Source organism: Silene latifolia, chromosome X (genome assembly GCF_048544455.1).
Source record: "Silene latifolia isolate original U9 population chromosome X, ASM4854445v1, whole genome shotgun sequence".
NCBI classification, from domain to species: domain Eukaryota; kingdom Viridiplantae; phylum Streptophyta; class Magnoliopsida; order Caryophyllales; family Caryophyllaceae; genus Silene; species Silene latifolia.
The window spans coordinates 44855275-44881338 of NC_133537.1; the positions used below are offsets into that span (position 1 = coordinate 44855275).

The following is a 26064-nucleotide window of genomic DNA, read 5'->3' on the forward strand; positions in this document are numbered from 1 at the left end:
TGATATTTTGCATGTCTAGAAGATCACAAGGTAACTTGTTGCCCATTGATCACGAAATTGAAAGAACTTTGACAACCAATAGAAGACTTGCTAGAAATACTTTGAGAGGTATTGGTGAGGTTGTAGATATTCAACCAAATAATCTTGAGTTCATCAACCCTTTTGCAAGAGAAGGTGAGGAGAACCCAACACAAAATCAACCACACAATCAACCCATAATGCCTAAGTATGCATCACATTCCGTACCAACCGAGGAGAACCTACCCAATGGTACTCCCACACCACAACACTTAACCGGAAATTTTATTGTAAAATCCGCATTTATCCAATTAGTTGAAAGAAGCCAATTTGGGGGGATGCCTAGTGAAGAGCCTCATTCTCACATGGAGACTTTTTGTGACTATTGTGATGCGATTCCACAAACCGGAGTGACTCAATACCAAATTCGATGGGTCTTATTTCCTTTTTCTCTAATTGGTACCGCGAAACAATGGTTAAAGAGCCTTGATAAGGCTACTCTTGGAATTGACTCTTGGATGAAGTTGGCTCTAGCTTTCTACAAAAAGTTCTACCCTCCGGAAAAGACTAACATGCTAAGAGCCCAAATCACGGGTTTTAAGCAAAGGGACGAAGAATCTTTGTATGAAGCTTGGGAGCGATTCAAAGGAACTTGTCGCTCATGTCCTCATCATGGACTTAGCGAGTGGTTCTTGGTACAACAATTTTGGAATGGTCTTTATGAAGACTCCCGAAACATTCTCAACATGGGATCAAATGGTATGTACACCGAAGTTGACGATAATCAAACTTGGAACAAGATTGAGGAAATGGCGGTCCATAACTCACAATATAGTAGACCTCGCAAGGCTACTAGAGGAGGAAAACATGAAGTGGACTCTATTACTCAATTGGGTGCTCAACTTAGTGCTCATATTGATACCATCAACTTGAAGTTTGAAAAGGCTATGGCTAAGCTTGAAAAAGCCTCAAAATCACCAAAGAAACATGTTAATGCCATGGTAGCATCTTCATCGATTCCAAATGGAGTATGTGAGAATTGTGGAACTTTGGGACCTGACCAAAGTGAATATAGGGGAACAAGTGAGCAAGTGAATGCTTTTCAAGCATACAAAAGTGGTACCCCTTATTCCAACTATTACAATGAAAACACCAAATTCCATCCAAATCTCTCATACAAAAGCCAAAATATTCAAAACCCTCAACCAACAACATACACCCCACCCCCAATGAGAAACCAAAATCAAAGACCCTTTTACAACCAAAACCAAGGTTACCAAAATCAAACTTCATACAATCAACAAAATGACCAAGGTTTTGATGTTCAAAAAGCGGTCCTCTAAATGCAAATGAATCAACAAGAATTTTTCACTCAAATGCAAAAAGATAGCCAAGCAAAAAACATCACCATCAACAACATCCTAGCCCACACAAAAATGTTGAAAACTCAAATGACCCAACTAGCATCTTCAAGATCTCAAAGACAAAAGGGGCAATTACCACCTCAAAGTAATCCCCCAAGACATGAAATGGTTAGTGCCATCCACTTGAGGAGTGGTACAAGATATGAAGGGCCAAAGAAGCAAGTTGAGGATGAAGTTGTGGAGGCTAGTGACAAGGAAATAGTTGTGCAAAACTCTAGGGAAAAAGAACCCACCTATCAAGAAGTTTCAAAGAAAAATGAAGAAAAGGCCAAAGAGAAGGAGCCCATTGTGATTAGACTTCCATTCCCGAGTCGTCAAGCTAAGCCTAAGTTTGATGACCAACTTGGAAAATTCATGGAAATTGAGAAGAATTTAGAAGTCTCGATTCCTTTCACGGAATTGATCAATCACGTTCCGACCTATGCAAAGTACATGAAGGACATCCTTACAAAGAACAAATCAATCCGGAAGCTTGAGACTATTGCCTTAACTAAGGTGAGTAGTGCCATCCTTCAAGGGAGTTCACCTCCAAAGCTCAAGGATCCGGGAAGCTTCTCCATTCCATGCACTATTGGTGACACTACAATCAACAAAGCTTTATGTGACCTTGGGGCAAGTGTTAGTGTCATGCTATATTTGGTTAGCAAGAGGCTAGGAATGGGAGAACTCAAATGCACCAACATCATGCTTCAAATGGCGAATAGATCAACAAAGACACCTTTAGGGGTATAGGAAGATGTTCCCGTGAGAATTGGAAAATTCTTCATCCCGGTGGATTTCATTATTGTTGACATGGAAAAAGACTCCAACATTCCTATTATCTTAGGAAGACCTTTCTTACACACCGCGGGAGCGGTGATCGATGTGAAGCATGGAGAGCTCACCCTTGAAGTGGGAGACGAAACCATCACTTTCAATCTTGACAAGACTATGAGAACTCCCCGATTGCATGAGCCATGTTTTATGGTTGATCACTATAGCCGGAAGGATGATAGAAAGAAGTTGGAATTTCAATGGAGAAAGAAAGTGGATGATGCCCCATCAAAAGAGCAAGGAAATTGCAACAATGAGAGCTTGAAAAGCTCACCCATGACAAGTAAAGAAGAAGACCTCATTGGCCAAGACAAGAAAGAAGGAGAGTTGTCTTTATCAACTCAAGACTTTTTTAGTGAGCAAGTAGACGAAGTACGCGGTCTTTGGGATGATGAGTTTGAAGGGATATTCAATCCTTATATTGGTAATGCTATGATCCAAGACCATCATGGAGAACAACAAGTGCAAAGATCTATTGAGGATCTTTATCATGATAATGAGCAAGCTTTCGACTACTCAAGGTGTTGGGTAACACCAACAACACCTTGAACATGCCCCCTTGACATCTCACATTGGATGAGAGTTTGGTGGAGTCCTCCCTAAACCACCATTTGTAAATATTCTAACTCCCTAACTTGCATTTCAATTATTCTATTGCATTTTTGTCATTTTTGGATTTACATTTATGTGCCTTGATCAAGATATTAATCATTTTGAGAGAAGTGAGGGAGGGACTTATGAATTTATTGATATGTAGTGCTTTGACTTAGTGTGGGGATAGCAATTGCCTAGGCTATTCATGCCTTTGTAGTGCCCCTACAATGAAGAACATAAGAATTGAAGAATGAAATGACACGGGTTGCGAAGCACCCACGGATGGACCTGAATCCGTGTGATCAAGGAAGAATTCGAGCGGCCTGAGGGATAATCCGCTCGTCCTGAAGAAACCCGAGCGTCCAAGCCATCAGACGCTCGTCTGGTAGAGCTGCAGAAATTAAAATTTGGGTCTGACTGTTAATCCGAGCATCCCAGCCAGAAAGACGCTCGTCTCAGTCTGGACGGTCGTCCATCAAAAAAAGACGCTCGTCTTTTTACTGCCAACTTCTGGGATTTCTCCCTGGAAAGGAATCCGAGCGTCCTAAGGAAAAGACGCTCGTCTCAGCTCAAGGAATCCGCTCGTCTTTCCTGTGGTCCGCTCGTCATGTGGCGTCTTTTTCTAACCCCAAATTTTGAAGAAGCCGAGCGTCCCGACCCCTGGTCCGCTCGTCTCCCTCTGCAGATTCAAAACTAACGGGTATTTTTAAACCCTCCTCTCCCATTCATTCTCATTTCTTCAAAATACAAACACTACCCAAAATCCTAAAACCCCGAAATCCTCATCCTCTCCATCAACAAAAACAAATTCCCTCAACCAAATTCAACTAAATCAAATCCAAACTTCCTCACGGCAAAAATTAATCACTCCTTTTGCAACAACAAGTAATTCAAACACCAAAATCTTCAAGTTTTGAGTCGATTTTTAGGATACAAAGCAACATTCATTCATCCTAAATCGATTTGAGCATTACTAGAAATCGAAGATTTCAATCTTTCATTGGTGAAATTAAGCAAAGGAGAATGGCAAGAACAAAAGGTGCAAACAAGGCACCTCAAAAGAAGACACTTTCCAAAAGGCAATTAGCTCTTCAAGCAAAACAAGTATCAAAGGCATTGGTAGTCCATGAGGCAAGGTTGGAGGTTCAAGAACAAAATCCCCCTATGGAATCTACTGATAAGACTAAATCAAACACACAACCAAACCAGACAACTAATCCTACCATATCACACAATGTCAGCATCAAATAATTTGCATATCAATTAGTAATTCTCCTACTTATTCTCCTCACTAATTGATTGCATATCTTGTATATTTTAGGAATAGATTATGTATATGTTTATGCTTTCACACTTGTATTCTCAACTATATAATGTAACCCTTGCAATGAAATATATCATTAAGCTTCTAATTCTTTACATGGTATCAGGAAACAAATAAGATCCTCACGATCAATGAAAAATCTTATCACCTTTCTTCATCCGTCTGCCCCGGTTCATCTATTTCGACCTCCGACCTCCGCTATTATGGCAAACCAACTTCAACTCACCAACGCCAACGACCCAACTCACCCATTAACCATTGTTACCTTTTCAAATTGCATCCAACTCAAAGATTCCATTTCCTTCCGTCAATGGAGGTTTCAAGTTCGAGCAATTATGAACGGCCTCGAGATTTTCTCCTTCCTTGATGGTACTGCCCCTGCTCCACCCAAAACAGTAACTGTTGACCCGGTTGCACCCGAAACCAAACCCACCATCCAAGCCAATCCCGCCTATGCTACGTGGTACCGCCGGGATCAACTCATCCTCGGCGCTCTTGCCGGTACCCTTGCCTCTCCAATAGCCGCATTGATTGTCAAGGATCCTACTGCTCATGATGCTTGGTCCACTCTTAATCGAACATTTGCCAATTCCTCCCGTGGTCATCGCCTTCAGATCAAGGATCGTCTCGAAAATATCACTCACACTGATGGTATGACCATCACGGAATACATGACAGCCATCAAGTCATGGACTGATGATCTAGCGCAACTCGAGCATCCCATGGATGTCGACGATATCACCACAAAAATTTTGAACGGACTAAACTATAATAAGTATCGCTCTGTGATAGAGGCTATCCGCGTTACAGATACCTCTATCTCTTTCGAAGCCCTTCATGAGAAGCTCATCAGAACTTCGCCTCAAAAACGAACCTGCCCCCACTGCCTTTCCTCCATCCGCCAACGCGGCCTCATACCACAATCGATCCGATTACCAGAATCGTTCTAATAATCAAACCAAATCCTCCAACTACACACCCAAACCTACTACCAACAGCTCCAACCCATCCGGCTACGCCAAACCCTATAAGGGACGATGCCATTTCTGTGACGAGGTTGGCCATGTAGCGTCGTCATACCGTCTCCTTGCTGAACAGTACCCAAATGTGGTATTCCCAACCCGCCAGCCTCGCGGGCCGTGTCCACAGGCCAACAAGGCCACCCATCAGTCCAGCCAACCTTAGAACTCGTGGGTCGTTGATAGTGGGGCGTCTCACCACATTACCAACGATCTCAGCACGTTGTCCTTGCATTCACCATATGAAGGACCTGATGATCTCTTCATCGGTGATGGCTCGCCGCTCCAAATAACACACACTGGTTCCTTTTTTTTCCCTTCATACTCTCGTTCTCTTCATTTCACTAATGTCCTAGTTGTCCCGGAAATTTCCAAAAACTTATTTTCCGTATCTCAATTTTCCTATGATAATAATGCTTATGCCATATTCTTACCGTCTTCTTTTCTTATTAAGGACACCCAGACGGAAGCAGTTCTACTTCAAGGGCTCCTAATTGATGGCACCTATATATGGTGTCCTTCCCTGCCTCAAGCTAATGTTGCCTTATCATCCGACCGTTCTACATGGCACCATCGCCTCGGCCATCCGTCTAATAAAATATTGCAACTTTTTAATTCTAAATTTCAATTACGTATTCCTATTTCTGATTCCTGTACTGCATGTTTAATTAACAAAAGTCACAAATTAGCTTTTGGCATTTCTAGTCTCGTCTCTCGCGCCCAGCTTGACCTTATATTTTCTGATGTTTGGACCTCACCAATTCTCTCCTCTGACTCATATAAATACTACCTTATCCTTGTTGATCACTACACCCATTATATATGGCTATACCCTATTAAACGAAAATCCGACACCACTGACACATTCATTAAATTTCGCGCAATTGTTGAAAATTACTTTAACAAACCTATCCGTCAATTTTATTCCGACAACGGAGGTGAATTTGTAAAACTTACTAATCATCTCAATATCAACGGCATCAATCATCTAACCTCCCCTCCGCATACTCCGGAATATAACGATTTTGCTGAAAGGCGACACCGCCATATTGTTGAGACGGGTTTAGCTCTTCTTACACATGCTCAATTACCCACAACCTTCTGGCCTTATGCGTTCACTACAGCAACTTATCTCATCAATCGACTACCTACATCCACGCTTTAAAATATCTCTCCTTATTCTGCCCTATTTAACCATGAACCCAACATTCACAAACTCCATAGCTTTGGCTGTTTGTGTTTTCCTTGGTTACGCCCGTACACGACACACAAATTTCAACCACGGTCTGTCCAATGCATCTTCATTGGCTACTCCCAAACACAAAGTGCCTACTTGTGTCTCGATCCCCTCACATCTCGAATTTATATATCTCGACATGTCCGGTTTGTCAATGATACGTTCCCATACATCACCCTCCTCAATTTACCAACTCCACATGCCACCATATCCTCCATGGACTGGTGCTCCTTCACCGTACCCATCTTACCCGCATCTGCCCCCACTGTTACTAACACCGACCCCTCCCCTACCTCTCCTGTTTCTCCTGCCACGGCTATCCCCTCCTCTGACCCAGTCACCACCACCTCCCCTACTCCCTCTGATTCCTCTCCTCCCATACCCAACATCCACACTACCTCGACGTCTAGTTCACATTCGGACCTGCTACCTTCCACAACTGTCCGTCACAATACCCGACTATCCAACAATATCATAAAACTGAATCCCCGATACTCTAAAAACGCCAACCTGTCTGTCTCCCCCACTATCTACACTACTCCAAACACCGTTAAACAAGCTCTCATCGACCCATTATGGCGAGCTGTTATGCAATCAAAATATGATGCCCTTATTCACAACAATACATGGACCTTAATACCTCCAAATTCGACTCATAATGTTATTGGATGCAAATGGGTATTCCGTCTCAAGTATAACCCGGATGGAAGTCTTAAGCAACACAAAGCCCGTCTTGTTGCGAAAGGTTTTCATCAACGCCCTGGACTCGACTATTCCGAAACCTTCAGTCCCGTAATTAAACCCACAACCATTCGCCTAATCCTCTCCCTTGCCATCACTAATGGTTGGTCGTTGCGACAAATAGATGTTAATAACGCTTTTCTTCAAGGAACGTTAACCGAGGCAGTCTACATGATTCAACCACCAGGTTTTTCCGACCCAAATAAACCAAATTATATTTGTAAACTGAGCAAAGCTATCTACGGATTGAAACAAGCCTCACGGGCTTGGTACACCGAGCTTAAAAATTATTTAATTTCATATGGTTTTCGCAATTCCATTTCCAACTCATCTCTATTTATTTGTGACCGACCTAACATCCGTCTATTTGTTATAGTTTATGTCGATGATATTATTTTTACAGGACCGAACCCGATAGATGTGACTCAGTTCATTGAAGCAATTTCAGCTCGATTCTCACTCAAAGACTTTGGCCCATTGTCTTACTTTCTTGGTATGGAAGTCACACCGACTTCAACAGGTTTACATCTCAACCAATCGAAGTATACATCCGACATCCTCAGCCACTACAATATGGAAGACTGCTCACCCTCTACGACCCCCATGCTGCCTCATCCGCCTCTGATACGACAAGCAGATCAACCACTCGAAGATGAAATAACATATCGTGCCATCGTCGGGAGCCTTCAGCATCTATCCCTTACACGGCCTGATATAGCCTTCCCCGTCAACAAACTTACGCAATTCCTCACTCACCCGACTTCCTCTCACTGGATAGCACTCAAACGCCTTCCCCGCTACCTTAAAGGAACACTGCATCAAGGTATTCATCTTCAACGTAACACCCCATTCAATCTACATGCCTATTGTGATGCCGATTTAGGTGGTGATAAAGATGATTATGTATCTACTACTGGCTATATTGTTTTCATTGGGCAAAATCCGATCTCTTGGTCCTCTAGAAAGCAACGGGCCTTATCAAGATCCTCAACCGAAGCCGAGTTTCGAGCAGTGGCCGACACTACAGCCGAGGTACTATGGTTAAAATCCCTATTGTCTGAACTCTTTATCTTCATATCGCCCCCCTGTTATCTTTTGTGATAACCTTAGCGCAACAAATTACTCAGCCAATCCGATCTTTCACTCTCGCATGAAACACTTGGCACTAGCTTTCCACTTTGTTCGAGAACAGGTCAACCTTGGCTCCATCCGTGTACAACATATCAATGGTGACGATCAATTAGCTGATACACTCACCAATCCCCTTGTCTAAACCACGGTTTATGTTACTAGCTGCCAAGATTGGTCTCCGTCTACGCCCGTCCATCTTGCGGGAGCCTGATAAGACTAAATCAAACACACAACCAAACCAGGCAACTAATCCTACCATATCACACAATATCAGCATCAAATAATCTGCATATCAATTAGTAATTCTCCTACTTATTCTCCTCACTAATTGATTGCATATCTTGTATATTTTAGGAATAGATTATGTATATGTTTATGCTTTCACACTTGTATTCTCAACTGTATAATGTAACCCTTGCAGTGAAATATATCATTAAGCTTCTAATTCTTTACAGCTACTACTTCAACTCCAGTAATTGAACAATTATCCGATTATCCGGAGGTAATTTTCACTTCCGACTCCCATATGGAGAAATTCATTCTCTTTGCTAAGAAAACCATCATGCCTACTAAGTTTATTTGTGAAGGTGCATTGTCAAAGTTGGGTGTCCTTGAACAAACTAAGACCTTTTTCGAGTCTATGGGGTTAAGTAAATTGTTTACAATGCAAGAATTGACATACCCCTCCCTCACCTTAGAGTTTTTGAGCTCTTTGAAAGTCACAAAGGTGGAGACCCGAACCATTATTGAATTTCGTCTTGAAAATGTTGATAGGTGCTTATCTTATGACGAATTAGGTAAGATATTTGGCCTTAGTGATAGTGTAAAATTTACAAAGATGCCTACGAAGTATGGCCCCGCTCCTCTTTGGATGGCAATTTCCGGAAGGAAATTCACCCGCTTTCATGATAGTCGTGCTCTCTTAGTCCACCATCCAGGCATTAGAGTATGGCATAAGGTCATTGGGAATACTTTGATAGCTAGAAATGGCACAAATCATCTTACCAAACTCGACTTTATCCTTCTTGAGTCGGCTTTGGACATTGGGAGAGAATTTACCAAGCCATACAATGCTTTACGACATTTGGTTGATCGATGGCTTAATATTGATTGTGGCAAAGAAGGCACGGCCTTTATTGCCAATAGAGGACTAGTTACCTATTTGGCTAAGCATTTTAACCGGGATTTCAACAAGAACAACACTTATGCACCGGTAAAAGGTGGCCACCTTATCGATTTGCCCACCATGATTCTAAAGTTTAAGTGGGTCAAGAACGATACTCTTGACAACAAGTTTGGGTGGTTGACAAATGAAGCTAGATCCTTCACTTTGCCTAGCAAAATTTGCCGATTGAATGTTCATCGACCGAACTACCTTTTTCCCACTCTCCGAAGAGACCGAGTACATCATTCAACACCAAGGGGACGAAATTGCCGAGCCCTCCTCCTCCATTATCACCCCACCTTACCCATTTGAGTACCACGAGTTCAACCCCAAAGATGCCAAGGCGGGAAATGATTACTTGACTCTACTCATGAGGGAAATGCATAAACAAGCTTACAATGATAGAGTTGATGCTTACAAGGCCCAATATCCGCCCCTCCTACATCTAGCTAGGCAAGGACTTCTTGATCCATCTTGTCCTTTGCCTAGTTGGGCGGATAGGGAAGTATTCTTTCCTAGCACTTCTAGTGGTGGTAGACCGGGTGGAGAGGAAATGGTTGTTGATGAGAGTGGTGACCAAGAAGGAGAAGAAGAAGAAGTTCAAGAAGAACAAGAAAGTGAAAGTGAGAGTGGACATGATTCCACATCTATGTAGGTTGATGATGCCTCAAGCAAGGAAGATGATGATAATGATGATATGATGGGTGAGGACACGTAAACTTTTGGAGGCTCCTACATTCTTACACCTCCCTTATGGTTTGTCTACTTCTCTTGTTTTTATTTTATCTTGATCATTTTGAGGAGTCCTAGCAACATTGGAGGACTAGAACCTTGGCATCATTAAGGTGTTCATTTTTATTGTTCCCGACTTGAAAAATCCAAATTGACAATTTTTAGTTTCATGCATTGCATTCCATGTGCATGAACTCCCCCGAAATTCTTGACATTAGAAATAATGTCTATTTTGATTTGGGAAAGTCTATGCATATGCATTGGGAGCTAATCTAAATTATGCTCTCCGCCATAACAAAAACACATGCATCATATAATATAGTTTAGATTACATTCATTTGTTATATATGTCATATAGAATTGCATTTAGTTAGAGCATGCATTCATTCATATCATATCATTGCATTTGTACTTCAATTTCCATAAAATCAAAAAAAAATCCAAAAACATGTTTTTCTTTTTCATTCCTACTCCTACATGTACATTGAGGACAATGTCCAAAATAAAGTGGGGGATGGGAATTTATATTCCAAAAATGCATAAAATTTGAAAAATTTCGAAAAAATCCCAAAAACATGTCTTTTTATTTCATAAAATCAAAAACCATAAAATTTTGAAAAATTGAAAAAACCAAAAACAAGATCATTTCCCTTTGTAGTGTAGTCTTGTATATATATTGTTTTGTATATATTGTGTTTGTTTATCCTTGTTGACATTGATCGACTACGCCACATCTGAGACATGAGGATATTGAAGACCGCATGGTATGATCTTTCCAATCTCCTTTTTCCTCTCTATGTTAATGACTATGTGGCTTTATTTTGATTGATGCGGTATAAGCAATGTGAATCTAGGACTTGCATTTAGATTATTTGGCATACTAGTTGGTAGAACCATATGCATTAGGTTGTATAAATGTTAGTTGCATCATGGCATATAATTTGCATGTTAGAAAAAATTTTGCGAAACCGTCTACTTGGGAAGCTTGACTAGTGTATATAGGCCCTAGTAGATGCTTGTTGTTCTTAAGACTTTGCTTGTTAGAATACTTGTAAAATACCCTGGGATGTGTCATGCTAGTATCCTTTGACCCATGGATTAAGGCCTAGTCAAGAGTACCTTGTGGTGTGATAACTCCTTGGCTACCGTTTATTCCAAGGTGACCCTTGAAACCATGCAACCATCATCCATGTTCTACCACATTTTGTCATCAAAGGGAATGGGCACAAAAATTGTTCAAAAATTTGAGTTCAAGAAATGAAATGAAAAGTTAAAAAGTTTGCAAATTGCATCAAAAGAAAAGAGGAGTAACAAAAATAAAAACTTCTATGCTTCAAATATAAGGCACCCTCGTTACTAATTGGGGTGACTTTGAAAATGTTCAAAAGAAAATGCAAAAAGTTGAAAGTTGTCAAGTATTGAAATGCCAAACATCAAAAGAAATGGCAAAAAGAAAGTGTTCTCAAATGTTATATGCCACAAGAAATTGGGAGGAAAAACAACAACAAAAGCAAACTCCCAAATGAAACTCAAATCCTATTGATCCCTTTATCCATCATATCATTTTTGTGCATGGTAGAGAGGGGATGACCCTTCTTCTTGTCATGCAAGAGACGGAATTCCGCGATCCTCCAGTATTTCTAACACCATAGGGAGTTTATTCTTGACAAAAGCATTTAACGATTGAGGACAAAGGTACCCTAGCTAGACACAATTTGGAGGTGATTTATTGGTATCCTTCTAGGCTTAGTAGTTTGAAGAAACCATATCTATGAAGGAGTATGTACCCTTGAATTGCTTCCCCTTTAGATAATTTCCGCCACTTAGATGAGGAAAGTGGCTATTCCTTTTGTAGATGCATCCATTACTTGATTTTGTGTGCTTTAATGATTGGATGTGTCGACCTTTTGGCAAGACCCACCTTGCCTTGCAAGAAGGCATCCAACCTCATGGTTGTCTTGTTGTGAGTTGAAGGGGCGGAGTGAGACCCGCTAATTGTCTCATATCGGCTATATTAGTAGGTTAGTTTAAATAAGGGTCCTAGTTTTGTCACCTCTTTACTCGGAACGAGCAAAGGTTCGGTTTGGGATATTTGATGTGACCAATATTTGAGCATATTTAGTCCCCGAATTAGCCTTGTTCCGATGCTTTTTAGTGTATACTTGGGTTATTTACTATCTTTAGTCCTTTGTTTTGCATATTTTTTGAGGTTTTGTTTCCTTGGTAGGAGAGGAGTGCAAACCTTGCATTTTCATGGCAAAATAGAGCTAAATTGATCGAATCTAATGACCAAGCATCAAAGTGAAGACAAGACTAGAAGACCTTTGTAAATAATGTAGTATATTGGCAATGATGAAGAAGATCCTTGCATCTCCAACAAGATCTCGGGGGATTGTTGGAATAAGAAGGAAAGAAGAAAAAGCTCACTGGACTGGAATCCGCTCGTCCCAGCATCTGGACGCTTGTCCAAGAGTCACAATCCGAGCGTCCCACCTGCCTGGCCGCTCGTCCACCGCTTGCACAATCCGCTCGTCCCGACCTTTTGGACGCTCGGATTGTTCTCCAGTGCAGCCCGGCTTCTTCTTGTTCTACTCGGGATGCGCATATTTTCGAAAGACTAGTAAAAAGGAGACTCGCATCTTTCTTCGAGAGGAGCATTTCCTCAACTTTTCTTAAGGACTTAATCGTCATTTAAGCCCTTAGTAACCCTAATTTGTGCACCTAATCCCCATTATAAATACCCCATTATACTAATTAGATTATCATGTTCTTCTTATCAATCTTTAGTGTAGTCTATATTATTCTAATCTCTCTTTAATCTTGTAATCAACTTTTAATCAAGTATTAATACAAATCTCATTTCCTTAATTTCTCTATTGTTCATCCATTATTTTGGGTAATTGAAGATTATTTGGGTTTATTTGGAGGATTGACAACCTTCCAATCATCCATCAAGTACTTCTATTATTCTTTGCTTATTATTTTGGAATCATCATTAGGTATAATTCTCTTAATCCCTTTTTAATTATTGTTAATCATCTTTACTTATTCATCATGTTTTGCTTTGTTGATATGATTGACAACCTTGTTAACATGTTAAACTTGATAATGAGTGAGTAGTTTCCTTAACTAGGGTTAATGGGGAATTAGGGGAAACCAACATGGAGGATGATTCATGCTTAATCTAATATGTTCACATAATTTATTTGCTTGCTTGTTGTGATCTCAACTTATGCACATGTTATGTTTCATGAAATGCGAGCCTATGAATCCTTGCATTTTTTACCCATCACTTACCTTTTCAATGAGACTTGTAAAACATAAACCAACTCGAGTCTCATCAGATCATACATATAGTTGAGTAGGGAGGATTAAGTCAACTTGTAGTTGTTGTATAATCTAATCGATTTGGCTCCGAGACCCAAACCTTCCTAGGATTGTAAGATATAAACCAACTCGATCGTATCACAATAATAATTGCTTGCTTATAATTTGAGAATATGTTTGTATGATCAATTCCCATGAATCCCCTATGAACCCATGACATCCTAGTGCTTTTAATCAATTGTTTACACCTCTTTTTAATCATCTTGCTTGTTTACTTTTATTGTTATTTAGTTTATTGATCTTCTTATCTCAACCCAAATTGTGACACCCTTAGACACCACTACTTGCACTCGAAAATCCTACATCAATACCCGTCCCTTGGGATCCGACCTTTACTTGCCTCTTTACTATTAGTAGAGTTGTTTGTGAAGATTATAAATATTGTTTTTGTCTAGGTACTCCTAATGACAAGTAACCGAATTCTAAGCTAAGAAAGCGACCGACCAGCGGACCAGGAAGATTTGTAGTTCCAGGTCCGTGACCCTTCCCTTTCCTGACCTACCCCGTCTTATACCTTGTCCACTGTGACGGGTGGGTTGCCTCCACCTCTACCTTCTTACCACCTTCCACTTTTTGCTTCCGCTTCTAAGAAGCGGAAGCGACCTGACATTAGAGAGGGGTCCACACCGACTCAGGCAAGGTAGAATTCCACGCTCATGCCTACACCGACCCCTATCCCTACTCCTCCTGTGACACAGCCGGTCTTTCCGGTTAATTTTATTCCTCCTACTCCTTTTGTGGCGCCTGAGGTCATGGACCAAGGGCGTCGTGACGGTTTGTTACTTGAGATGTGTAGTCCTGTGGCTCGTATAGAGCGGGACCAGGCATTTGCCTTGTTTTCTTTGTACGAGTATCACATGAGGAGAGGACGTCCCGTTCTAGATGGCTGGCCACACCCTTCTTTCTACCGGTACCCGACGGAGGGGTACCCGCAGCCAGAGAGCGAGGCAGACACAGCTGAGCAGGAGGAGAGAGCCCGAGCTGAGGAGGGTAGGAGACGGGAGCAGGAGGGGGATCCTGACTACGTGGTAATAGAGGAGGAGGAGGAGGTTGTCGACAAGTAGCTGCTGGTCTACTCACTTCCCCAGTTTTCTGGCTGGTTTGGGGAAGTTCGTATATTTTGTATGTATTTCTGCCTTTTTTTTATTTTCATCTCCTTATTTATTTATTGTATTCATTCATTGGTTGTTTTATCCCATTCCCCTATATATACTGCTGGTGTATGCTGGAGGACAACGAGGGCGTTGTCCGTTTTGGTTTGGGTAGGGTATACGTATTGCATTCTTTGAGTCTGCATTTGCATTTGTTCTGCATTCACATTTATTTTTCTGCTTGCATTTGTACTTTATTTCAAAAAAATATAAAAAAATCACAAAAAAATAGAAAATTCAAAAAAATTCACGTTTCATTTTGCATATAGGTTGAGTCGGAACGGTAGATTTCCGTAATGATTTTGCACTTTAACTTGTCATTTCACTTAAGCATTGCAGCTAATTGGCAGTTATTAGCTTAGTCATGCGCATAGTCTACGAGTTAATGTCAAAAATACAGTTGATCAGATAGACTTGACCTTAAAAATTGGCAAACTACTTGAAAATTTCTAAGTTATTAGAGCCGTATAACTGGTATTATTCATGACCAGTTCATGTAGGAATTCGAGAGTAGTACTCCTTGCATAACATGTTCATCAATTTGCACTTTTATGAAATTCGATTGCTTTTTGCTTGCATACATTCGGGTTTGTGGTCGGTGTCACACGCAGGGAGGTGCTTGCAAATTTCCCCCTTTCTTTCATTTTCACCCTTTTAACTCCACATTAGCCACACTTAGCCTTTTGACCCATTAACTACACCCAAATTAAGCCTGCCAGTCAAGCTAGTTTAGTGTACGTTTTGTGGTATATATCTCATTGTTGCGAGTTGGTTTGTTCCTATTCATATGGAGTTGGTAGAAAAGAAAGAAACGTGGGCAGGAAATGAGAAAAGCATGAAAAAGGAAAAAAATGAAATGAAAAAAAAAGAGAAAGAAACGTGAGTTCAGAAGAAAGAAAGAAAATGAAAAGAAAATGAAAATTGGAAAATGAAAATTATAGACCGTATTAAAAAAGGGAAGTTTGTGACGGTCTTACTCCTCCGTTTTTATTTATATCTTTTTGAGGAGATTGTGTATTGGTTAGTGAGTTTTGTGCCAAAGAAGGGACTTGTGTTAGATTTCTAATCAGCTGAGAATTGGATGTTATTATATGGTCTTGTTTAGGTGCTAGCTTGACGCTTTACCTCCACATATCCCATAATCATTTTGCCGTTCCTTACCTGTTGCCTCACTTTACCATAACATTTGTAAGCCCTCGGCTGTGACGGATATTGTTGGTTGGAATGTATGTATGGTAGCTAGACCGTCTTCCAGATCACGTCCCGATATCATCGAGTACCGACTTCGTTGTACCTGTTACGGAAATTCTGTTCTTGAGACGGTTCCCAAGCAAATGATTGCTACAAAAAAAAAAGGCGACAAAATTTCATATCAGTATAAAATAAAAGTCTAACTTGGTTCTTAAAAAATTTATCAAAATTAATTATTTGGTTTCTAAAACAAAGAACTACGAAAAATATATACCCGAAAGTTATTGAACCACGCCTCTTTTTGTGCATTAGAAGCTTGTATCCACGATGTAGGAATTGGACCCACGAAATTAGTCTTCGTGCTTTTTGTTACACCTCGTATCACGCAATCGTCCATAAACCTGCATTTATTTTCAACATGTAAAATTAGAAACAATTATTATTTTACAAAAAAAAATAATAATAATAGTAGTAGACTAATAAAGAATAAGACTTACCATAATCCCATCGGCTCAAGTATCATCCGATGATCCGAAGTGTACCGTATCTGCACCTGTACTGCCTCGTCGGTAGCGTCAGCCTGATCCTCGTCACCGTCACCGTCACCGTCTGTCTGCATCGGATCCTCACGCACAAACTCCTCCTCCTCCTCACGCGTACTGCCCGTAACCCGAGCCGCCTCCACGCTTCCTACCTCGACCGCTCCAGCCATCGCGATAATACAAATAAAAATTAACACAAATAATGATAAATGAAAATTATACGGACTTCTAAATTTTAATTATTTACTCTTGAGGAATATAAAATTATACCAATTTAATCATACTCATCATCGTCGTCGTCCTCATCCTCATCCTCATCCTCATCATCGTCATCATCATCATCATCATCATAATCATCTTCATCTCCAAACCCCTCGTCTCTCCTCCTCTTTTTCTCCTCCTCCCTTCTCCTCCTCACCTCCTCTTCCCCCCTCCTCTCCTCCTATTCTTCCCTCCTCTCCTCCTCCTCCTCCTCCTCCTCCTCCTCCTCATCCTCCCCCGGCAGTCTCTCTTCCACATCATAATATTCTTCCTCTTCCATGTCTTCACCATCTTTATTCTCATGCTCATAGTTGATTTCATCGGGTGGAGACAAAAGTGTTTCATTTGAAACGTTTTCTTCTTGGAAAAAAGTTGTATCAACTTGTGACCGTGCCTTTGTCTTAAAGATTGCACACCACGCATTTTGATTTCTATCATTTGTTGTGCTTGGATAAGTAGCAAAATACACTTGATGAGCCTGATGTGCAAGTATAAATGGATCATACTTAGAGTATGTTCTAGTACGATTCACTTCTACAAGCTTGTATTGTTCATGTACTCTCATTCCAAATACGTAATTATCCTTCCAAGTCAACCTTGAATAAGACAGTTTTATAAGCTCGCTCACGTCCATTATAACTAATTTCAAAGATATCTTCAACTATACCATAGTATTCGTTGTCATCAAGAGAAGAAATAGTAACCCCCCAATTGCACCTAGCCTTACCTTTACCGTGGTTGAATGTTTGGAAATTAAACCCATTAACCGAGTATCGATTCCACATTCTTACCATTTTTGAAGGACCAAAAGCCAAACCTCTTATCAAATCATCTTGAATATTCAACTCAATTACATGTTTCAAAACCATGTTGAAATTGGTCCTCATGTTTGTCCCAAACATCATCCTTACTTATATTAGGATTCCTCTCAATGAAATCATTAACAAACTGTGTTTCGTATGACTCCAAGAGGTCACAATTAGATAGCACGTAAAGGTGGGCACGATTATACTCCTTATCATCCAAATATCTTGTTTGCCCCTTTGATGAACACCCTTCATCATCTTGAGTTTGAAAAAATTCGGGTAAACTTCCGTCTATTTCATCCGGTTTCTCAACATTCAAGTTTTTTGCTTTGGTTTCTATATGTTTTTCAAAGTAAAGAGAACAAAAGTTTGCAATCTCTTCCGTTAAATAAGCATTGCATATAGAACCTTCCACCCTAGCTTTATTACCAATTTTTTTCTTCAAATGATTACGAAACCTATAAAAGTTAATGATGAGTTTTATTAATAATAAAGTTAACATATAATAAATAGATTAGTTATTATTATTAATTTTAATTTAAAAGTAGCTAGATTATCTTAATTACCTTTCAAATGGATACATCCACCTATATTGGACGGGTCCCCCAACTTTGGCTTCATATGGCAAATGAACCGGTAGATGCTCCATGGAATTAAAAAATACAGGAGGAAAGATCATTTCAAGCTTACACAATATCTGTGGTATTTGCTCTTCCAGAGGAATCATGTCATCAACACATATTGAAGAGGCACATAAATCTCGGAAGAATTGACTAATCTCAACAACTGCATTCCAAACGTTTGTCGGCACGAGGTGTTTCAAAGCAACGGGTAATAATCGCTCCATGAATACATGACAATCATGACTTTTCAAGCCTTGCAACTTCAGCTTCTTAAGATCAACACATCGACTAAAATCTGATGCATACCCATCAGGAAACTTCAAATTTTGTAACCACTCAAGCAATACCTTTCTCTTAGCTTTGTCGAGAGTGAAAATGGATGTTGGCTTAGACCCGTCGCCGCGAATGTGTAATTTGGGACGATCACAAAATTTCTGCAAATCTTTTCTAGAAGCAATTCTATTACATTTTTCACCTTCTACATCCATGATCATGTCAATTAGTTGCTCAAAGAAATTCTTTTCTATGTGCATTACACCCAAATTATGTCCTATCAACATTGTCTTCCAATAAGGAAGACCCCAAAGAATGCTTCTTTTAAACCAACCGTTTTTCTGCTTTTTCAATTCTTTAAATTCTTCTTCGGTACCATCAACAGGGGATGGTAAATCACATACCATCTTCCATATCTCATCCCCATGCACTCGTTTCGGAGGGGCATCAAGCACCTCTTTATCTTTTCTGAAAGCTTTCTTGTTCCTCCTATGTGGATTTCCCTCTCGTAAGAAGCATCTATGACAATCAAACCAGCTTATTTTCTTGCTATTGGGAAGCCAAAATGCTTTACTTTCCCCCATGCAACAAGGACATGCTTTTTGTCCTTGTGTAGACCACCCAGATAGCATACCATAGGCAGGAAAATCATTTATTGTCCACAAAAGGGAAGCTTTAAGTTGAAAATTTTGTTTTTTAGACACATCATAAGTTTCCACCCCAACTTCCCACAAATATTTCAACTCCTCCACTAATGGTTATAAATAAACATCCAAATTACGTTTCGCGCTTTTTGGTCCGGGAACAATAAGTGACAAGAAGATAAATGGTCTTTTCATACATAACCAAGGTGGTAAGTTGTATGGTGTGACCATAACGGGCCAACAAGAATACTTCCTCCCAAAATTACCGAAAGGATCAAATCCATCCGTACACAATCTAAGTCGTACATTGCGGGGTTCCTTGGCAAATTCAGGATACATCTGATCAAATCGTTTCCATTCTTCCCCATCACTAGGATGACTCATCTTCCCCGGAGCACGTGGGTTTTCTTTGTGCCATCTCATTTGTTCGGAAATGTTTTTGGTGGCATAGATTCTTTGAAGTCTTGGTGCGAGAGGAAAGTAAAACAATTGGTTACATGCTATTGGTCTCTTACTCTTTTTGGCCCTCTTACTACCCTTGCCTTTTTTCAACACCAAAAATGTATCTCCTTCACTTGTCTCATATCTATTGGCCCCGCAATCTTTGCATTTGTCAAGCAAAGCATCATCTTTCCAAAATAGCATACATCCTTCAGGACATGCATCAATCTTTTCATGCGGTAACTGAAGACCTTTAACTACTTTTTTGGTAGTGTATAAACTTCGGGTCATGATATTATCATCGGGGAAAGATTCCTCAAGGAACGAGGCAATGCCATCAACAGCAAGAAATGGCATATTAAACTCACATTTCAATTTAACTAGCCTAGAAGCGGCTTGTAACAATGTCATTCTGCTTCCTTCATACAAGGGTTTTTCTGAGGCTTTTAACATGTCAAGAAAGGCTTTTGCTTGTGGGTGTGGCGGTTGTTCTTCAGAAATGGTTGTAAGGTCATCACTATTAAAAATAGTGGAATCCATAGCATCAACAACCATCTCTCTATATGGGTTCTCATCATTTTGTATTTGTTGGGTGTGAGCTTGTTCATGAATTGGAGAATATGCTTCTCCATGTGAAATCCAATTGTAATAATTTGGCTTAAACCCGTTTATAATGAGATGTTCTTCTACTACAATGTCAAGCTAGTATTTCAGGTTTTTGCATTTGGCACAAGGACACCTAAGTTTTTTGTCTACCAAGTCATATTCATCTTGTTGTTTAGCAAATTCAATAAACTCGCTAACACCCTTTATAAATCTAGCGGTAGGACGTCTTTTCTTATTGGAATGGTCTAATCTTCCTTCATACATCCATGAACGTTCCAATATCTTCATTTTAATCTAAATAAGACCCCACAATAATTTAAACATTTTTAAAAAATAACAATAATATTACATACAAAATTTAAACATTATACTCCACATTATATAATAAACATATGAAAACAATATATAAATATTGTCAATAAGTAATCCATCTTCGAATGGGGTCCTTATCACTCCAACCTAAACCCGTCAATGTACGTTTCAAGTCACTAGCAAACACACTTGTAATTTATTAATGAAGAAAAAATTTGGCAGCAATTCCCTTCAGTTCTCAAAATACACATCAATGTAGAATATCTAATTACTCCACATATACATGTATTCGGAGAACATTAAAGGGATCGCCACCAAACTCATTCCTCATTAATAAATCACAAGTACGTGTTTACTACCTAAATGACTTGAAACGTACAAAGACAGTCCCAAAATGGGGACTATTCAAGAATTACTCCTAAGGAGTAATTCTTGAACGGGTACTAAGTCAACATCAAATCAAACTAACACTAATTTAAAGTTTAAGATAAACAACAACACACTTGGTACTAAATTAATTAAGTCAATCAATAGCATAATTCAACCACATAATAAAGGTTTCTATCCTAAAGTCCGTAGCATAATTTGAACTAAAATTAGTAAATTTAAAAGGTAACTGGTAAGAGGAGGTTACCTAATCAAGTAAAAGCAAAAATGAAAAGAAAACAAGAAGCAACAGCTACCGCGGACGGTGGTGCTCAGCAGCGAGGTGAGACCCCTGAAAGGAGAAAAGAAAAACAAAAAAACAGGGTTATTCAACCTCAATTCATCAATAACATGAATTATGAAACTAAATTTATCAAAATCAAGTCCTAAAGAAGGTTCCACTTAGCTAATAGCTAATTTCTCTTAATCCAAAAGACGGTTCCACTTAGCTAATTCCATTAATGCAAAAGACGGTTTTACTTAGCTTAATATTAATAATAATAAGACGGTTTCACTTAACTTAGTAATAATAATAATAATAATAATAATAATAATAATAATAATAATAATAATAATAATAATAATAATAATAATAATAATAATAATAATAATATTAATTAAGACGGTTCCACTTAGCTTAATACTAATGATAATGAGACGGTTTCACTTAGCTACCCAACACCAAACACCACCCACGATCCACCCAAGGCCACCCCACAACCCACCCCCATCCACGGCCCACCACGGCCCACCCACGGCCGACCAACCCCCACCCACGGCCCATCAACCCCCACCCATAACCCTAAACCTAAACACAAACCCCCTTAATCATTCCCTTTTAATTCAAACACAAATTAAACTAAATCTAACTACAAATTAATCTAATATACTAACTACAAATAAATCTAACAAACTAACCACAAATTAATCAAACTAACTACAAATTAATCTAATAAATTAAACTAATTAAACTGAAATTAAACAAAAAAAACTAACCTAATTAAAAGAGTGGAAGTGGCGGTGGAAGTGTGGTTGTGTCGTGTTGTTCGTCGCTGCTGTCGTCGCTCTTCCTTTTTTTTTGTTTCGTAAAGAGTAAAGTAGGAGAGAGGAGGGACTTGTTTCTATTAAAAAATTTGGCGACTGAATTTCAGTCGCCAAATTGGCGACTACCACTAATCCGTCGCCAAATCTAAAAAATCAGTCGCCACTTTTGATTCCCTTTTTAAAAAAAGCGTCGCGGATGATTAGCGATCGATTTGATTGCTAATCTGAAAATCAGTCGCCAATTTGGCGACTACCTTTATCAGTCGCCAAATTTCGGTCGCCTGTTTTAGTTTTTCTTGTAGTGAAATATATATGCGTCGCTTACATGTTTTTCAGTCCAAAAGAATACAATAATTGTTGTATGAGACGGTCTTATTGTGTAAACACATAACTCGTTTATTAGCAACAAATGAATAACTTTATTTACAAAATGGACCGTCTTACGTGTGACACCGTCTTATTCTATAATTTGTGAAAAGAATAAGAAAATACAATCACTAAAAGTCTAAAACATGTACCCAAAAATCACTAAAAGACCATGAAAAGGAAAATTGAAGAATAAAATCATACTTTCCCTAACAAAAAAAAAGAATAAAATTTTACTCGTACTATCTAACAATGTGGCATTGATCAACAAATCACTTGCTTGATCTCCATCCGCCTTTGCATTCCTATAATTGTAAACCAATTAATCATATATATATATATAGAATCACTAAAACTTGGGAGAGACGGTCTCTCACTAAATTATTAAGAGACCAATATTTCGTACCCTTTTATTTATATTTCGTACCCTTTTTATTGTTGATTGTGACATAGTAATTTCGTACCTATTTACATAATAAATGTACCCATTTTATCATTAATAATGATTTGTACCTATTTTATTACCTTTAGTACCATTTTTTCATAAAATTGTACAATGGTCTTTCAATAAAGCTTATTAAGAGACCGTCTCTCAGGAGACCTACTCATATAGAATAATACGAACATAATAAGCATCAAATAAAAATAAAGTTCTATAGAGTGATATGTAAATGAGATTCTATAATGCTAGGTGATGATTGTTGAGAACCATGAGAGATTGAGTATGAAGATAAAAATGAATTAATGTTGGTATTTATAACCGGCAAACAAACACCTAAATTATTGTTATTAGGTCAAGTGAGGAGGGAAAAGGGTGAGGGGAAAAAAAATAGTTAACAAACGGTTTAAAGAATTTATAAAAGTAATGACTCCTTTATTGTACAGTATTCATGTCTTTCTTAACTTATAATTACTATAACAATTAAATTGTAGAGATAAATTGCACATTTGCCTTTTTTTTTTACTACTTTTTTTTTTGTTTACGATAGATTACTACAGATCATTTTATAGAGATTAGAGGCTGCTACATGGCAAACAGAAAATACTCATGTTTGCCTTTTTATAATATTCTATAGATAGAATAGATAGATAGATGGGTAAAGAATTGACCACAATCGTAAATAGAGAAATTTATGATAAATAAGACATTGAATAGAGGAGCTGATCACTTAAACTTGCTTTCAGTCTTTTGGTTTTACCTTTATCTTCAGTTACAACTTACAAGTGCATGCATAATTGCTTAGTCTCTTGGCCTTTCGCTTGCTTCAGTTTCAAGTGCTACAAAGTTTCAATTAATTGTAATCAACGTAAAAGATAATAGATGACTTAGAGCTTTGATTTGTGTTTAGGTGCTAACGTGGACTTTTAAGAGTACAAGGTGGCATTTTATAATCCGATGTGGCATTTAGTCTATAGTCTACATGGCTTTTAATTGCCATTTTACCTTAGCCTTTTAATAAGGTTTTATAGATAACATCTGATAAATGTTCTTATCGATTTACGCTACGGTTATTGAAAAAGTAAATAAATAAATGGTTGAAAATAAGAAAGTATATTACTAATTTACCCCTAGAGTACATCGTGTACACGACTACACACCTAAGTGGCTAAGTGGATATGATGCATTAAAGTTAGAAATAACGGAAATAACCAACCCTAAATTTTATTAGCCATAGTAACACAAATACAGCCTATTCATAATATGAAAACAGTGTGTAATACTAGGTTATTGAATCACCCTCGTAAACACAAACCCTAAAACCACTTCAGTCAACTTCCAATGGACACTAAATAAACTGTGGCTTAAGCATTTGAGAAACGTCCTTTATGTGATATCAACTTTGAATCCCTCGAAAATGGTGGAAATATTCCAACATCTAACATTAAAAACTGCAGTATACGTCATTATGAAGAGAAAGTAAGAATAGGATAAAAAGAGAAAACAATATAATATTTGCATGCATTTCGTATTTAGGTATAGAAAATGTTACACGAGTCGAAGTATGCATAGTTATACATACGCTTAGTAGAATCGTAGCACAAAAATAGGCATTGTAAAGTTCTAACATATGACTTACCAAATAAATTATCGTTGATCGCAAAGGTGAATCAGGTTTCTCTGAAATGATTAAGATTTGGATTAATTAAGGTTGTTTCGTGAAAACAATTTATTTGATAGTTGAAAATTGAAAATATAGCTAAAATTCTATACAATAATATAAAAAGGGTAACTTGGGTATATGTTTAACCGCCACATGGCACTTTATAAAATATTCAAGAAGACATATCTTACAATATGTACAATACCCTTCAAAATCATACAAAAATTATGTTTATTGTTAATTACATAATAAACCAAATTAATTTACAAGTTACAATGCTTCATATTCCCTTTCGTATTTATATCTATCTTTATGTGAGAGTAATATATATATCCTCCATTAATGCAATAATAATAAATTAATTTACAAGTTACAATACTTCTTATTCCGCTTTGTATTTATATCTATCTTTATTTGAGAATATTATCTCTCTCCCTTTACCCAATAATAGCAAATTAATAATGTCCATTTATAAATATTATGATTTGCTTTTATACTTAACATATCAAAACAAATAGTTCACAGAAGACTAAAGGCCAAAGCTTTTCTAAACACCTTCCTACAAATAAAATAGGAATGTTAAATATATGATTGGTTGAGGAAGTTTTATTATGCAACATATTATGAAATACTCTTGATTTATCTATTAGCATTTGAAGGTAATTTCTAACTTTACAGAAATTAATTTTTTGAAAATCTTACATTTAAATACGACTGTAATTTGTATTATTTTAAGGGTTATGATACAAAGTGTATATTTTGTATGGATTTGCTAATATGTATATATATATATAATGTATGTTGTTCGTATTAACGGAGGTGTTTTTAACTTCACAAATAATTAAGCATTGTGCACGACCGTGTTCAGTTTATTCACATTTTTTGGATTTGATGGATTTTCATTTCTACGAAGTTAATAAAGTGTATGCATTCTGATGTTTATATTATGTATTGTTTCAAGAATCAGAAGGTTTAAGATGGGTAATGATCCGAATGTCATCATGAACAAGCTAAGCAGGCCCGTCTTTGAGCCCGTGCAGCCCGTGCGGCTGCACACGGCCCCGAAAATTTAAGCCCAAAAACCCCAACTTACTAGACACATATCAATCTATCGCAAAAGATCAATTGAATGCATAGTGTCTCATTGGTTTGCCATTTGCTTTCCATTCCCACTCTAGGGGTTCGATTCCTCATTTGCTCATATATTTTCCATTTTTTTTTTCTTGCACTGAATAGTTCGGCCTTATAATTGCATTTTTTCCACCATATTCTTATTTCTAACGAATAACACCCTTATAACTTATAAAGTATTAGAGCATAATATGTTTACCTCTAAAAAAATCAACCCAATCTAAAATAATTTCTATTAAGTAATGACCTAAAAATAGTGGGAGACGATTTTCAGTTTGGCTCACAAAATTAAGTAACTAATATAATTTTATATTCAGTTCGTCTCTCTTGCGACGGTCACAAATTGTGACGGCCCTAAATGTGACCACTTTAAGATGAAAAATAATCATTCATAAAATGTTAACTATTAAATTATGGTCATATTTTCTCATTAAAATGGTTATATTTGGATCCGTCACAATTTGTGCCGAAAAAGAGCCCCTCGCAAATGAGAATTACATTTTATATTTTTACGTGGGTTTAATTTAGGGTATTGCTTTTTCACATACGCCTTTTACTCT

General features: G+C 38.2%; 1 non-coding gene across 1 annotated transcript; it reads right to left on the reverse strand.

The window, feature by feature from the left end:
- Window positions 1-590: 590 nt before the first annotated feature.
- LOC141624528 (small nucleolar RNA R71) lies at window positions 591-697 on the reverse strand. Its single transcript, XR_012534334.1, has one exon. It is a non-coding gene; the product is annotated as a small nucleolar RNA R71 (small nucleolar RNA).
- Window positions 698-26064: the final 25367 nt, after the last annotated feature.